This window comes from Dipteris shenzhenensis, chromosome 3 (assembly GCF_047967505.1).
Source record: "Dipteris shenzhenensis isolate YYH24624 ecotype China chromosome 3, Dip_SZ_1.0, whole genome shotgun sequence".
Lineage (NCBI taxonomy): Eukaryota > Viridiplantae > Streptophyta > Polypodiopsida > Gleicheniales > Dipteridaceae > Dipteris > Dipteris shenzhenensis.
In genome coordinates this window covers 26,490,024-26,507,271 of record NC_141598.1, presented here as the reverse complement: position 1 = coordinate 26,507,271, position 17,248 = coordinate 26,490,024, and the positions used below count along the sequence as shown (strand labels likewise).

The 17,248-nt window shown below is 40.4% G+C and overlaps 1 pseudogene; it reads right to left on the bottom strand.

The window, feature by feature from the left end:
* Positions 1-16,331: 16,331 nt before the first annotated feature.
* Positions 16,332-16,923, bottom strand: LOC147903576 (dirigent protein 2 pseudogene; annotated as a pseudogene).
* Positions 16,924-17,248: the final 325 nt, after the last annotated feature.

Sequence of the window (17,248 nt, the reverse complement as noted above, 5' to 3'; positions counted from 1 at the left end):
GAACGCCATTGTCATCAAGCCATGAGCCAAAAGGTGACATCAATGGAATGTATTGAGAAACAAAAACCTTTCCAATCTTGCCTATATTTTGTAAATCAAACCTGACCACCTGAGAGTAGCCATGTAAGCACCTAGGGGAGAATTTGATCTTGTAACTCACATATGACCACCTTGCAGTAGCTAAAGGATCATGGCACCAAGGGGAGGTGTTGAGAGTTGTGGTGCCATGTAGAGCAAAGGTATGAGTAAAGGGCAAGCTGCCACATGGCATGGAGGAGATATCCCACATGTGAGCAAGCATATGGATGTAAGTACCCTCACCTATAAAAGGGAGGTTCATTTGAAGTAATATCAATCAAGCACTTTGCACTATCTCAAGATTCTCTTTATGAGTCCAAGCTAATCTATCTTGGAACCTAATTGACTTGAGGTACATGTCATGAGCACTCTCTTCATCATGTCTCCACATAGGTTCCATCCACCTTAGACTACTCCATAGATCATGAGGCATTGCTTGCCATAGAGAGGTTGATAAGATCATTGGGAGTTTGACATTTCCTTGAAAAAGCAAAATGTCGTTGTGTTTTGAAACAATAAAAATCTTGCAGACATTTCTTAGACTTGTGGATATTCTCATGGTACTCGTAATTCCTGATTTTGTATCGACCTGCTTCCATGTTAGTATATAAATGTTTTAAGTTACCTGGTGGTTGAAATCTGACGGTTAATGGTAACCAATCTAAAGGGCACCAACATTTTGCAACAAATTTTAAGATAGCACGGCAGTAGTGTAGGGATAGCATGGTAGTAGTGCAAGATTAGTGGAAGATAAGTTATCGCCAGCGCAGTGGTTGGTTGCACTAGGATATGAACATCCACCAGTGTGGCGGTTTGCTTCTATTATTACAAGATGAATGGATTTATAGGATGTGTGGATTCATTATGGGAAACAGTGCGGTGGTTATTTGGGATATACTAAAAGCAAGCATGGGATGAAATCTGACTGTTAACAAAATGATAAACAGTTTAAAGGGCACTGTTTTAGTATAGCATTGTGCAACAAATTTTAGGATAGCACGGCAGTAGTGTAGGGATAGCACAGTAGTAGTGCAAGATTAGTGTAGGATAAGTTATCGCTAGCATGGTAGTTGGTTGCACTAGGAAATGAACAGCCACCAGCACGGTGGTTTCCTTCTATTATTACAAGATGAATGGATTTGTAGGATGTGTGGAATCATTATGGGAAACCGATGCGGTGGTTGTTGGGATATACTTAAAGCAAGCATGGGATGAAATTTGACGGTTAACAAAACGATAAACATTATAAAGGGCACTGTTTTAGTATAGCACTGTGTGTAACATATTTTAGGATAGCACGGTAGTAGTTTTATTGAATCCTTCAACATTGACATTTTCAAATCTCCTTCAATTTAGAGCAACATGGTTGTCTTCCCTCATTTCACTTGGACAAACTTCTTCTTCAGCTTCAAACTACAACGCTTGCATGTGTCACGAATGCATTCAATCATGTGCCATTCATGGTCTCCCTTTGGACAAACCACTGGCTCCCACAGATACCTTAGGCTATAAAACCTACCCTCCCTTGCAAAACATGATGACGATATAGGTGGCCTACAAACTACGCATTCATTGGGGAGTCATGGGCATCGATCCCCATGGAGCAATGCTCCAACACGACAAGATCTCAAGTGATTCATAGCTTGCTAGGCTCGGTCAAAGTCTATGTGTGTTTTGCAACAACAAACATTATTGTCTTTGAGTTTCCTGACGTACTAGGGCTCACAATGCTCAAAGCTCCTCTGCCCAATTGAAATGTCCAAATTCTAATCCATAAACTTGAGATACAACTCCGTCTGCTGACCCAACACGCGGTAACAACAGAACAATGAGCCCCCTTTTGCAGCTACTACTAAAAGAATACAAAACATGGTCTAATTAAAGTATATAATGAAGCAAAACAATTTTCAACCACCACGCTGGTTTAGGACGGTCACAATGTCAAGTTTAGGACACGTTTAGGACAGTCATAATTTCAACCACCAGGATGGTTTAGGACACTGTCATAGTTTCAACCACCGGGATGGTTTAGCTTGATGGTCTCAACTTCACATATTAGACAATAACAAGTATATTTCTTTTCATTTCTAAATTTCACCATTAGAAAATAACAATATATTGCTTTTCATTTTTGAATTTTACAATTTAATAGTGGTATATGACCCGAATAGCAGGAAATTAAATTTAATGAATTTAAGTACTAAGAAACACAATAATTTCAACCGCTGAGCTGGTCAATAACTAATGTCTATTCAACCATGCAGGTTCCAGACAATCACAGAACTGGTGATTGAGATGAAGCAGCCAGGGTTGCATGGTGTTCCAACCACCAGGTTGGTTTAGTAAAATAACAATATATTGCTGTTAATTTCTGCTCAACCATGCCACATAGTTGGACAATAACTAATGTCTGTTCAACCACTCTAGTTTAGGACAATCACATGCTTGGCAATTGAGTTGAACCAGCCTATGGTTGCATGATGTTCCAATTTCAACTGCCGGTTTTCCCTCCTTCGACAATACACATCAGCAGACTTGGATATCCCAAACAAGTGCAATGTGGCCTAAAATGCGTCAAAACACAAATAGGCTAAAGGGCACACTATCGGGTTTGATGTTGTGTATTATTAAATGCAATGACCTTTGGCATGCTTATGAGCCATATAGCAAGCAAGTGCATGGAAAAAGGAGCAATTCAAAATTGTAAATAGTGTTGGATTTATTAAAATATATTTGCACATGCACAAATTGCACTTTTCCAACTTCTTCCATTTCAGGGTGAATCTAGATATCAATACCAATAACTATCAATGTTTTAAGACCACCATGTACTTAGTCCCAATGTTTGGATTCCAAATTTTCAATCCGTTTTGGTTTTCAACAAATCAAAAAAAGGTTATGGAGCGTGCTCTCAAATGGGTATGCATCACTTTAGCACAACTTTGGGGGCCTGTTAACCCATGCATAATGATCTCATTTAGGTGTGTCCTTGGGTTGAGGAGAAGCTCACATAGTGTACTTTAGAATGATTACTTGGTTGCATCTATGTATGTATAGAATTTTGATGTTTTTGAATAAATTGCTATATCCTATAGTCTTCTAGATGCATGCTTCACATGCAACATAGCACTTGTAATGCTTTAATGGTCTAGTTACAAATCTTTATTCCATAATTTTTCTCTCTCATGTTCAAGTTTGGAATGTGTACTACAACTTGAACACAAAGTCAGCCAAATTCCATTGAGCATTGCATAATTTATGGATGATGCAAGATACCTATATACAAAAAAGTCCCTGAACCTCACCAAAAATGGCTACACCCAAGCAAACAATGACCCATCACTTATTTTTTATTTTTGTTCAGATATATACCCTTCATCTTATGAGCAATGGCAATGGATAGAATGCATTTTAGGATTCATGGATGTGATTCATGGATCTATAGGGGAATTGCACTATGCAAGTAGATGTGCAATGCAACTTTCCAAATTAGATATATGTTTCTACGATCATTATTATCAATTGCTAGACAAGGAGAACACACATGGTGTGTTAAAAAAACTAGACTTTCTAGCATGGACCCATTGATTGGCCAATTCGGTTCAAAAAAATGCACCGGCGGTCTTCTAGTCATGCAAATGGGACCCAATGGCCATGAAATTTTGCAAGGGAGTTAAATTCAACTATATTGAGGATCATGAAAAATCTCATGGCCATTGTATCCCATTTTCACCATCAAGAATGAGCATTTCCATGTGTTTGGCCCATGCATCCTCTCTTCTGGTTCAAAATAATGCCTCAATGGTATTCTGGTCATGCAAATGGGACCTGATGGCCATAATACTTTACAAGAAACTTGAAGTCACCTAGATTGAGACTTATGAAAATTTTCATGGCGAGAAGATCCCATTTTCATGGTCAATAATTAACATTTCCATGTTTTTGCCCATGTATACCCTCTTTTGGTTCAAAACAATGCCTCAGTGGTATTCTAGTCATGCGAATAGGACTGAGGACCATGATCCTTTTCAAGAATAATAATCACCTATATTGAGTCCCATGCATAATTTCATGCCCATGAGATCCCATTTTCATGGCCAATAATGAACATTTCCACACAAAAATTCCCATGCAGCCCCTCTTGTGGTTCATAAAAGTTCATTAGTGGTCTTCTTGTCAATGCAAATGGGACCCGATGGCCATGATACTTTCCAAGGGACTTAAAATCACTTATATTGAGGCCTATGCAAAACATCATGGCCATTGGGTTGCATTTGCATGGTCACGAATTAACATTTTCAAGTAATTGCCCATGCATCCTGTTTGGTGTTTCAAAAACATCCCTCGGCGGTGGTATTCTAGTCATGCAAATGGGATCCCCAATGGCCATGATACTTTGCAAGGCACTAAAACTGAGTCCCATGAAAAATATCATGGCCATTAGATCCCATTTTCATGGCCAATAATGAACATTTCCCTGTTTTTGCCAAAGCATCCCCTCTTCTGGTTTTGAAAAAAGAATGAACATTTCCCTGATTTTGCCCATGCATCCCCTCTTTTGGTTAAAAAAAAAGAACCAGTGGTCTTCTAATCATGCAAATGCAATTTTATGGCCATGACACTTTGAAAAGGACTTAAATTCACCTATATTGAGGCCCATGGAAATTTTCATGGCCATAGGATCCTATTTTCATGGTTGAGAATGAACATTTCCACGTTTTTTCCCATGCATTCTCTCTTCTGGTTTGAAAAAAATCCCTCGATGGTATTCTAGTCATGCAAATGGGTTCTTATGGCCATGATACTTTTGAAGAGACTTAAAATCATCTATATTGAGTCCCATGCAAAATATCATGGCCATCGAATCCCATTTGCATGGCCAAGAAGTAACATTTCCATGTTTTTGCCTAGGTTTCCCTTCTTTTGGTTCAAAAATATTCCTCTGTGCTATTCTAGACATGCAATCAGACCCGATAGCCATGATACTTCCAGTGTTACTAAAAATCACATAGATTAAGTCTCCTGCAAAATATTATGGCTATCCATTTACATGGTCAAGCATGAATATTTCCAGGTTTTTGCCCATGCATCCCCTCTTTGGTACAAATGCCTCAGTGGTATTCTAATCATGCAAATGGGTACTTTGAATGGGACTTAAGTTCACCTATATTGAGTCCTATGCAAAATATCATGGCAATCAGATCCCATTATGCATGGTCAAGGATGAGCATGTCCATGTTTTCGCCCATGCATCCCCTCTTCTATTGAAAAAATTGCCTCGGTGGTATTTTAGTCTTGCAAACAGGACTTGATGGCCATGATACTTTGCAAAAAATTTAAAATCACCTATATTGAGGCCCATGAAAAATATCATGGCCATCGAATCCCATTTGCATGGTCAAGAATTAATATTTCCATGTTTTTGCCAATGCATCCCCTATTGTGGTTGAAAAAACAATACCTCGGTGGTATTCTAGTCATCCAAATGGGACACTATGGCCATGATACTTTGCAAGGGAACACTATAACACTCTTGAAGTCCCAAAAATTTTAAGGTTAAAATAGACAAGAGGCATGGACGACTCTTTAAATGTGCTCCAAAAATAGTAATAGCTATGCTTACAATTTTACATTGTCATATGTTTATAAGAAATATTGCTCTCCATGAGTCTTTGTACAAAGGAGTCTGACACGCAGCCTTTTTAATAACTCAATTCTACCTTTACAAATGTGTTAAGTACAAATGGGCAACTAGTTTGTTTGAATGTCCAATTCATCATCACTTATTACTTGGATGCCATCCTCATTCAATCTCATCTGAAGACCATCATCCGGAGTCTTTATTGATGCTTGAATGGTATTGTCATGGGCATTCTTCATTTGCACTATCTCCTTCTACTTCCTCCTTAGCGAGCATCTTCAAAAACTCTGTAATGTGCGAAATAATGGGTAGCGATCGGTATTCTTATTTTTTCTTCTACATCATATCCCATGTGCTTCCTTGTTTTCTTTATCCTTGATTTCCAGAATACTATGACTATCTCTGTGGAAAGCTATGAAACTGCTTCATGGTTTGAAACCCATTCCTTTTTCAAACAACCAATATATAGTGTATTGTTATCCTGATTCTCCTTCCTACCCCTTGGCTCATAACATAGTGCTATAAATGTTGCAACTTTTCGCTTGTCATCTGTGCTCACGTCCACCATTTTGCAACCCAGAACTTAACATTCTCATGCTCATCATTCGATGGTCAAACTGCAATAAAACATTGGATGTCTATATCTACTTCTGGCATGAACTCTCTCTTCCTTGGTCCTCTCTAAGTCGTTACCAACATTTGGCCAAAATAAAGGCCGTTTTGCCTTGGATCATCTGCTCACATCTTCTCAAGGTCCTTTAAATCAATTGATGGGTCTTCTTAATTACAACAGTAATGCATTCCTTCCAATAGGGCTTCCAATCAAGAAATCTATGAAGCATTTCCTCTTTGTATGTAATAAAATATTTTAAGCCTTCTATTTCACCTTTAGATTTCTCACTGAATTCTTTTATAGGAGCCCATACTGGATGCATTTCTTTGCTCGGGAGGATTGAAGTCAAGAGACAGTATGGTTCTTTGGGTTTCCATGTTGTATCATGAGAATAGTGTTGCCACTGTATCACTAGTTTTCCATCCTTTAAGAAAAAACGAAAGTAGTGTGGAGCACTATGACCAATCAGGGCATCATCACCTTTTTGTATGAAAGGTAGAATAAAGCTCTTCCAATCATACATCCTTTCAACCATGGAGCATATTGTACCTTCCTTGCGCCACCAACTTGCCTCCCACATTTTCTTATCAAGTCATCCATCGTCTCCATGTCCTTGGGTTTTAGCTCTCTTGAGACTGTGCTAAAAACCTGATCGATATCGTCATGTGTATGTCCAACCGACAAAAACCCAACTTCAATCTCATTGAAGATTCAATGAGCGATTAGCATTGATAAAAAATGCAAAAAAGACTACATTTTATTCTCTCATCTGCAATTGTCTACTACCCATCCAATAAGTACTTGTTTTGATAACACAACTAGGAGCGTGTTTTTTGATGGATGTGCATCACACTAAGGCAAAAACAGTGTTTAATGTGAGAATCGACCATGCAAAGCATATCAAATGGGCACAATACTTTCCACGTATCTCAATCTAAGTGGTATTTACTTGCATGTTAGTTGGCACACCCATTGTTCAAATAACACACCTGGGAGCGCATTTTTGACGGTTGTGCATAACACTAGGGGGAAAACGGTATATAATGCATGATCGATCATGCATAGCATATCCAATGGGCACAATACTCTGCATGCACCTCAATTTAGGTGGTATTGAGTTGCAAGCAATGTGGTGTACCCATCCGATAAGTACTTGTTCGGATAGCACACTTAGGAGCGTGTTTTTTTACGGATGTGCATCACACTAAGGAGAAAACAGTGTTTAATGCTGGATCGACAATGTGAAGCCTATTCGATGGGCACAATACTTTGCACGTGCCTCAAACTAGGTGGTGTTTACTTGCATGCAAAGTGGCATGCCCATCCCATAAGTTCTTGTTTGCATAACACACCTGGGAGCGCATCTTTTTACGATTGTGCATAGCATAAGGGGGAAAATGATGCATAATACAAGATTGACCATGCAAAGCATATCCTATGGGAAAAATACTTCGCAGCCCCTCAACCTAGGTGGTATTTAGTTGCATGAAATGTGGCATGCCAATCCCATAACTATTTGTTGGAATAACACACCTAGGATAGTGTTTTTTGATGCTTGTGCGTGACACTAAGACAAAAACGGAGTTTAATGCTTGGTGGACCATGAAAATCATATCCGATGGGCATAATAATTTTCACAAGCCTCTAACCAAGTGGTATTGACCTACGTGCAAAGTGGCACATCCATGCCATAAGTACTTGTTTGGATAACACACCTGGGAGCATGTTTTTTAATGGTGGTGCATAACACTAGGAGGAAAACTATGTATAATGCATGATCGAGCATGCAAATCATATCTGATGGACACAATAATGTGCACCTGTCTCAACATAGATGCTATTGACTTGTGTGTAAAGTGGCGCACCCATCTAATAAGTACTTGTTTGGATAACACATCTAGGAGCATGTTTTTTGACGATTGTGCATCGACCATGAAAAGCATATCAGATGGCCACAATAATTTTCATGTGCCTCAAACTACATGTTATTTACTTGTAAGCAAAGAGGCGCACCCATCCCATAAGTACTTGTTCATATAACAAACCTAGGAGTGCGTTTTCTGACGGTTGTGCATAACACTAGGGGGAAAATGGTGTATAATGCATGATCGACCATGCATAGCATATCTGATGGGCACAATACTCTGCATACACCTCAAAATAGGTGGTATTGAGTTGCATGCAATGTGGTGCATCCATTCGATAAGTACTTGTTCGGTCAAAACACTTATGAGCGTGTTTTACTATGGATGTGCATCACACTAAGGTAAAAATGTTGTTTAATGCTTGATCGACCATGCAAATCCTATCCACTTGGCACAATACTTTGCAAACACCTCAACCTAGGTGGTATTTACTTGCATGCAAAGTGGCGTGCCCATCCTATAAGTTCTTGTTTGCATAACACACCTAGGAGCGCATTTTTTAATGGTTGTACATAACAATAGGGGGAAAGCGGTGCATAATGTGTGATCGACCATCCAAAGCATATCTGATGGGCACAATACTTTGAATGCACCTCAACCTAAGTGGTATTGAGTTGCATGAAATGTGGCACACCCATCCGTTAAGTACTTGTTCGGATAACACACTTAGGAGTGTCTTTTTTTATGGATGTGGATCACATTGAGGCAAAAACGGTATTTTATGCTTGATCGACAATGCAAAGTCTATTCGATGGGTACAATAATTTGCATAAACATCTATCCAAGTGTTATTTACTTGCATAAAAAGTGGCACGCCCATCCCATAAGTACTTGTTCGGATAGTTTGGGAGCACGTTTTCTGATGGTGGTGCATAACACTAGGAGGAAAATGGAGTATAATGCATGATCGTGCATGCAAATCATATCCTATGGACACAATACTTTTCATGCATCTAAACATAGATGGTATTGACTTGTGTGCGAAGTGGCGCACCCATCCAATAAGTACTTTTCAGATAACACACCTAGGAGCATTTTTTTGCTCGTTTTTTGATGGATGTGCATCACACTGAGGAAAAAACGGTGTTTGATGGGAGAATCGACAATGAAAAGCATATAGAATGGGAAAAATACTTGGCATGCACCTCAACCTAGGTGGTATTTACTTGCATGCAAAGTGGCGCACCATCCCATAAGTACTTGTTCGGATAACACACCTAGGAGCACGTTTTTTGACAGTTGTGCATAACACTAGGAGAAAAACGGTGTATAATGCATGATCGACCATGCAAAGAATATACTATGGGAATAATACTCTACAAGCACCTTAACCTAGGTGGTATTTAGTTGCATGCAATGTGGCGTGCCTATCCGATAAGTACATGTTCGGATAACACACTTAGGAGCGTGTTTTTTTCCGGATGTGCATCACACTGAGGCAAAAATGGTGTTTAATGCTTGATCAACAATGCAAAGGATATCTGATGGGCACAATACTTTGCACATGCCTCAACCTAAGTGGTATTTACTTGCATGCAAAGTGCACACCCATACCATAAGTACTTGTTCGCATAACACACAAGGGGAAAAACGGTGGAATAATGTGTGATCGACCATGCATAGCATATCCGATGGACACAATACTTTGCATAAACCTCAAACTAGGTGCTATTGAGTTGAATGCAATGAGGCATGCCAATTTGATAAGTACTTGTTGGAATAACACATCTAGGACAGTGTTTTTTAATGCTTGTGCATGACACTAAGGCAAAAACGGACTTTAATGCTTGGTTGACCATGCAAATCATATCCGATGGACTCAATACTTTGCACATGCCTCTATCCAAGTGGTATTGACCTACATGCAAAGTAGCATGCCCATCCCATATTTACTTGTTCGGATAACACACCTGGGAGCACGTTTTTTAACGGTTGTGCATAACACTAGGAGGAAAACGGTGCATAATTCGTCATCAACCATGCAAAGCATATTTGATGGGCATAATACTTTGCACGCACCTCAACCTAGGTTTTATTGAGTTGCATGCAATGTGGTGTGCCAATCTGATAAATACTCAATGTTGGAATAACACACCTAGGACATTGTTTTTTGATACTTGCGCATGACACTAAGGCAAAAATGGAGTTTAATGCTTGGCTGACAATGCAAATCATATCCTATGGGCACAATACTTTGCAAAGGCCTCTATCTAGGTGGTATTTACCTGCATGCAAAGTGGAACGCACATCCCATAAGTATTTTTTGGATAACATAACTGGGAGCGCATTTTTTGACAGTGGTGCATAACACTAGGAGGGAAACGGTATATAATGTGTGGTCGAGCATCCAAATCATATTGCATGCGTCCCAACCTAGATGGTATTGACTTGCATGTGAAGTGGCATGCCCATCCGATAAGTACTTGTTCGAATAATGCACCTAGGAGCGTCCATGTCTAAGTTCGTTCAATGGCTCTCTTTGTTTTGTTTTTGGAGCTAGAAAGTATTTCTTACAAGGGACATCTAATTCAAATGGATCTCAACGACTGTCTCGGCTATCACAAAAGGGGAAGCAAAATTCAATCTCGTCTATTGAGGAGAGACTAAAGGAAAGACCAATGAATGTGGACCTCAAAAAGTCTAGCTACACAAGAGGGAGAGCTCGTATAATGCTAGACATCGCACATCTAAAAGAGACCTGCAATGCTCTTTGTTGTAGCAGAATGTGCCTGGTCACTTTTGGGGTTGCAAAATTAAGGGTGTTACGGAAAAGTTATGTTGAAATGAATAAAGATGATCAAAATTTTTATTTAACATGGTCTATAAGACCTAGGGAAAACAATATGATGAAAATTGTGTTTGAGTACCCATTCGATTCAAGGATTGTTTGTCGCAAAGCATATAGACTTGCACATTTTCTTGGCAATGAAAGGCTAAAAAGATTACAGGCCCGCCTCTATAAAGACCCCCGCATTTGTACAGCAGGACAAATGAGAGTGCTTGGACCACATGGCAATATGGTATGCACGTGGTTGTAAGACTTTGTGCAAAAATATGCCGAGGCTCTTCCAAATAGTGACCAGCTGCACTTACTGGGGATAATTTCTCCAAGCGTGAGATCCATTCCATGTACAAGGATGCCATGGCTACTACAGGTGATGAGTATGTGACATACCAACATTTTTGTAGGATTTGGGAAAATGAATTCAACAACGTGAAGATACCAAAGATTTGTCGCTTTGGTGTGTGTGCCACATGCGTAGACTTGAAGGCCTTGCATAATAGAAGTCAAGGACAAGAGAGAGGTGTGTGTAAAAGAGGAGAACTTCATCACATATCATGTGGTTGGATGCATGATCTACCATGGTGAATTAATCCCCAAGGTTTATCTGATGACACCAAGTGTAAGAAATGATCCTAATCTCACAGTTTTCGTTCTTAATGATGCATTGAGGAATCTTACACAGCCTTTTCCAAAAGTGTTGTATGTCCAACTTGATAACACATCGAGAGAGAATAAGAATCAAGTTGTGTTGGCATATCTTTGCATGCTTGTGGAGAAAGGCATATTTCTGAAAGTGAAATTAGGATTCCTTATGGTGGGTCACACACACGACCATATTGATCAAATGTTTAGCCGGTTCTCAGTAAAGATGAGAAGGAAAGAAGCATGGGATGGGGATGCAATGATCCGCATTTTACAGGATGCATATGTGCCAAAACCGATAATTGCAAACATGGAAAAAACAACAGATTTCATACGCTTTGTGTTTCGTGACAACGAGCGAATTGAACGATTATTGAGAAGCACAACGAGTTAAGCTTTCAACACCAATTTCGAATGTAGAAAGATCAAGAAGGGACGACATTGTTGTGGGGGAAGTTCTATTCTAGATCACAGACTTGGGTTCCACTCAAAGGATTGAAGTTCTTGAAGTGTGTTCTAGAGCATGAGTTGTATGTGCCACCTTTACAACCTTTACAATTAGTGAGGGAGTTGCAACGAGCCATGAAGGAGGGGAGAGATGTAAACCCTATAAGTTTAGTCAATGAGATTAGCAAAACAATCCAGCATGCTGAAGATGTGGTGTGGACATGGTGGAATTTATTTGTTGCATCCCAAATACTTATCAATCACCTACTCAATGACTCCCAAGATGTGTCAGATTTTAGTTGGCCACAATGCATTGAACAAGATATTGTAAATGCACATATGAATGCTTTTTCAAGTGCACATTTACATGCACCTTCAAAGAAGAACTATTTTGGGGAGAGAGAAGAACTATGTACCTTGGAGCAAGAAAGTCCAAAAAAGCCAGGGAAAGGGTTCAAGAAATGTGGAGTGGTAGCATCGAGGACTTGGCAGTGGGTATGATGGTTGTTGTGTTAGAAACAAATGATCCTAGTGGATTTCCTTTTTGGATTGCTAAAGTTGTGAAAGTCAAAAAGGAAGGTTAAAATACCAAGTCAATAGAGGTGCATTGGTTTTTCACCAATTCCATGGATCTTTCACGGGTCGACATAACCCAGAGATGGTGGTAACAAGGAAGCGTGGCCAAAAAGGGAAGAGGGCGACAAAGAATTGTCCAATAATTGATACTCTATAATTGGATGAGGTAGATATTTTGGTATATGCATTTCAATTAACACAAGCCGAGCATTTGCCAAAGTAGACACAATACATAATATCCCTAAAAATTCCAAAGACATTAATCGAATGCAGTGAACAAATGGAAGCCAAGACACACCATGCAAAAAAGAGGGTGGTAGCTAAACTTGCCCAGGTTAACTCGGAGAATGTTCTAGTGGACAGCCTAGAGGAGGAAGGATCTTCAACTTCTACTATACAAAGCTTAGGCTCTAGTGCATTTGAAGGTATACGATCAGAGGATGAGTATTGTTCTTTGTAGGATCAGTGGCATGTATGTTTGTGCAACAAAGTGATTTGTACCTTTTTAGGATTTTGAAATGTGTTATGCCATGGTCCTTTTATGTGCATTGGATGCATAGGCCCTTATTGTATTGGTTTTAAAAAATTAATGTATTTTTTACAATTTTGGTATTCCAAGTGTAGGTGTTTGTGCCCGTTTTCCAAAAAAACTGTCGGCAAAATTTCATAAAAGCATGGTTTTTATGTTTTTTTTCAAAAACCATCGCGCGAAAAGGCCATCTTTTTCAAATAAACACAAAATTCACATGAAAAAGAAGGAATCTTTCAAAGATTCCCCTAGAGTTCTCTTTTTGAGGTTACAGTTCTCGAATTAGATGTTACACTATTAGCTATGTTGAATGCTAGGGGAAGGTGGTATGATAACACTAGGGTGGCTGTGTAAAAACATTACAAAGGTGTAGTGGGTGTGAAATTGGGTAAGGGGGGAGAAGGTGTAGTGGGTAAGGGGTTGGGTATGAGGAAGAGGTGTAGTAAAAATGTTACAAAGGTGTAGTGGGTGCAAGATTGGGTAAGGGGAAAGAAGGTGTAGTGGGTAAGGGGTTGGGTATGAGGAAGAGGTGTAGTAAAGACATGAAGGACCTATCTTATGCATGGCAATAAAATGGGGCGGTGAGGGGCATTACAAAGACCCATAATAGAAGGGAGTGGGGGCCTAATATAAGGTAGTTAGGGATGGACAAGCGTTGTTAGGTTATTGAGTTGATAAAAGTAAAATTGTAGGGTTGCATTATCATATATAGGCTCTTAACATGCCTTCAATAAAGCTAGCAGTTTCATAAAAAGGCTCTCAACCTGCCTTCAACAAAGCCAAAAAAATTCTACAAAGATTAGGAAAATAAGCCTCATATAATTAAAAATATGCATAAAATAATATTACCAAATGTAGGCATAAAACAATGAAACAAGTAGTATAGATAAAATAGCATTATCAAAGGGAAAAAATAAAAAATAAAAAAATCCTATAAGAAGGCAGTGGGATGGAAGAAAATTAATCAATAGAAGGATCACCACTTAGAGGCCAGCAGGCCCAATCACGCTGAATGAACAGGAAAGACTTTGGTGGGGGCGGGGGGAAAATAAGGAAAACAATTGTAAAATGCATAACAGAAGTAAAAGGTGCAATGAAGAGTGTATTAAATTATCTCATATAGTCAAATAAAGAATTCATATATGAGTAACTATTAGCTAAACCATAAAATGAAGAGGGGGTTGATTAGTAGGTAGTTAGGTTAGGCTCTTATAATACATCGGTAGGTTGAAATTATTAGAGAGGGTTAAGGGGGGCCTATTAATTTAGGGATTAAATACTACTTAAAATGAAAATAATAATAAGGGGAAGGGGGGTAATATCTATAACTCAATTTGAACTGATGCATCTACCAATTTAAGAGAAACAAATTATAGGATGCTACTCATTAAATTTAACATAAAGGAGGGCTAAGCTAGGGTTGGACGGGGATAATGAAGAAATGTTGAACTAGGGGTTGTAGAGGTTGAAATCGGGGTCAGAAGGCATTGTTGCTGGTAACATGATGGTGAGACCATGGAAGTGTGTGTGTGTGTGTGTGTGTGTGTGTGTGTCCGTTTTCGCAATCTCACCACCACGTGCCGACTCACAGTTTGCCTATTTCTCGATCTGCACCATCGTAGTCTGTGCCATGTGGCGCACCAACAGAGTTGTGGGAGTCTTGTGGCAGTTGACGTGTCGGCACTCTACCGAGGGATTCCACATGGTTATGGCAAATGTCGTGTGGTAGTAACAGTGTGCAGACACACTCTCATCGTGTCGTCACTTGCCTGCGCAGATCGTAGCTTGTGTGGTGACATGTGTTGCGATGTAGTCCGAGCTGCCGCCTCTTACTTGCACTACTATTGCCCATTATCACCACACGGGGTGGTGCAGCCCTCGCATTTGCTCCCCCATCCTACATTTACTTCCCTCAGCCTCCCCCTCTCTCCCCCTCCCCCATGCCGTCTATCCATATTTTCCCCCCATGCAGTGCTCTCCCCTTGTCACATGGACTATGGCCCTTGCAGATTGTGCCACATGGCGTCTTTGTTTTTCGAAACCTCCTCCTCTCCCCGAACCTCTCATGAACCTCCCTTCTCCTCTTTCCCAACCTTCAAATCTCTCCCACATTGGCAGGTTTGGTATTTGTCTCCTTAATATATAGTAAGAAGAGTCGTTGTGGCCAAAGCTGTGGCAACATGTGTCGCAATGCAATCCGAGATGCCACCTCTTACTTGCACTACTGCTACCCGTTGTCGCCATGTGGGGTGGCACAGCCCTCACATTTACTCCCTGCATGCATTTGCTTCCCTCAACCTCCACCTCTCTCCCCCTCCCCCATGCCGCGTGTCCATCTCTTCCCCTCATGTAGTGCTCTCCCCTTGTCACATGGACTGTGGCCCTTGCAAATTGTACCACATGGTGTTTTTCTCTCCTCTTTGCTTTTCCAAACCTCCTCCTCTCCCCGAACCTCTCCCAAACCTCCCTTCTCCTCTTTCCCAACCTCCCAATCTTTGCCATGTTGGTTGGTCTGGTATTTGTCTCTTTAAGAAGGCTCCAGATATTTCTTCGTAGTGTGGGCCACGGGCACTCCTTTCTCTATGAGGTCTATTTTTTTCCCATACCCTAATAAACATTACCTTTATTAGGAAAAAAGTTTTAAAATAAAAAACCGTCTTTGAAATTTCAAGATGTCTTCAAAATTAAGAAGCGAAGAGCCTTGCTTGCAAACCCGATAAAATGTCCTGCACGATTTTCCAGATAATTAGCTGCAGCTAAGTTGTCAGCCTTCGAACAAAGGGAGTCTCAGACTCTCAAGTTTAGAGGAAAGTTCTTGAGATCTCCAAGCATTCAAGCGTCGACCAAGAACGGAGGCAAGTTTTGAGATTTGCAAGCATCACAGTGTCGACAATTCTTCACTAAAACAAAGTTGCAGAAAACGAATCATCAAAACAAAGTTGTAAACAAGTGTCTCAGACTCGGTGCCTTGCCATTCAGCAAGAAATTCAACAAGAAGCTAAGGAAATTCTTTACACTTAGAGACAAGCTCAACGTACTAGAACGGCACCGCGTGCAAACTTTTCTCTCCCTGCTGACTCCTGAGCACCTAGAGATTAGACATGCATTGTAATGTTAAACTTTAAGACTGCATTAGGACCGTTCGAAGACGCAGTCCGAATGGTTGCGTAGCCCCGAGCAAACCTGAAATGTCCTGTCCCGCCCACCACTGCTACCTCCCTCTCAAACAAGCCAGTTCTGTCCGACCCATGTAGGCAAATCGTGCTCCCGTTGTGCTCTGGCGTTTGCAAAACAGCAGTAAATACAAGGAGCAAATCCACGCTTGTCTGAGACGCAACGCTGTAGAAGCCCTGACCCCTACCCACTTTAGTTGAATTGCGCTCAGGTCCCTCTGTCAGATCATCATCGATCACGAATGTTGAGCCGAAACCCAAGTTGGTGAAGTTGCCATTGGCGGCCGCGACAGGAACTACTGTCGGTTTCGGTGACAGCGGTACATCGTGCATATGGAACTGAACATTCATCTTTTTAGTTGCAGCAAGGGCAGTGTCGAGTGAAGGAGACGAAAGAAGTACTAAGAACAGAATGCTTGCTTCGAGATTTCTCATCTTTCGTCGATAGGTGAGAATAAGGGAATGCTGTGAGCAACTCACAAGCTAATTTGAATAGCTGCAAGATGTTGGTGGAATTCAGGAGACACGGGAGCCCCGGACTGAGCGCCGGACTGAATATATGAGCGCGAGAAGAGTTGTTGAGGGAATAATTTAGTTGCCGCGCCGTATGCGGTGACAGGCGCAATATCCATGGAAATTTTAGAAAACTACCATGGAAATTGTAGAAAACAGACAAGGTGCAATACCCATGGAAATTTTAGAAAACAAGCAGGCGCAATATGCATGGAAATTTTTGAATACTAAGAAACGTCAGCTCCAATCAAAACCACACCGGGTACTTTGCGTAATCTCATGTAGAAAATAGAGTAGGCGAGTGATAGGACGCCGAATGATTCTTG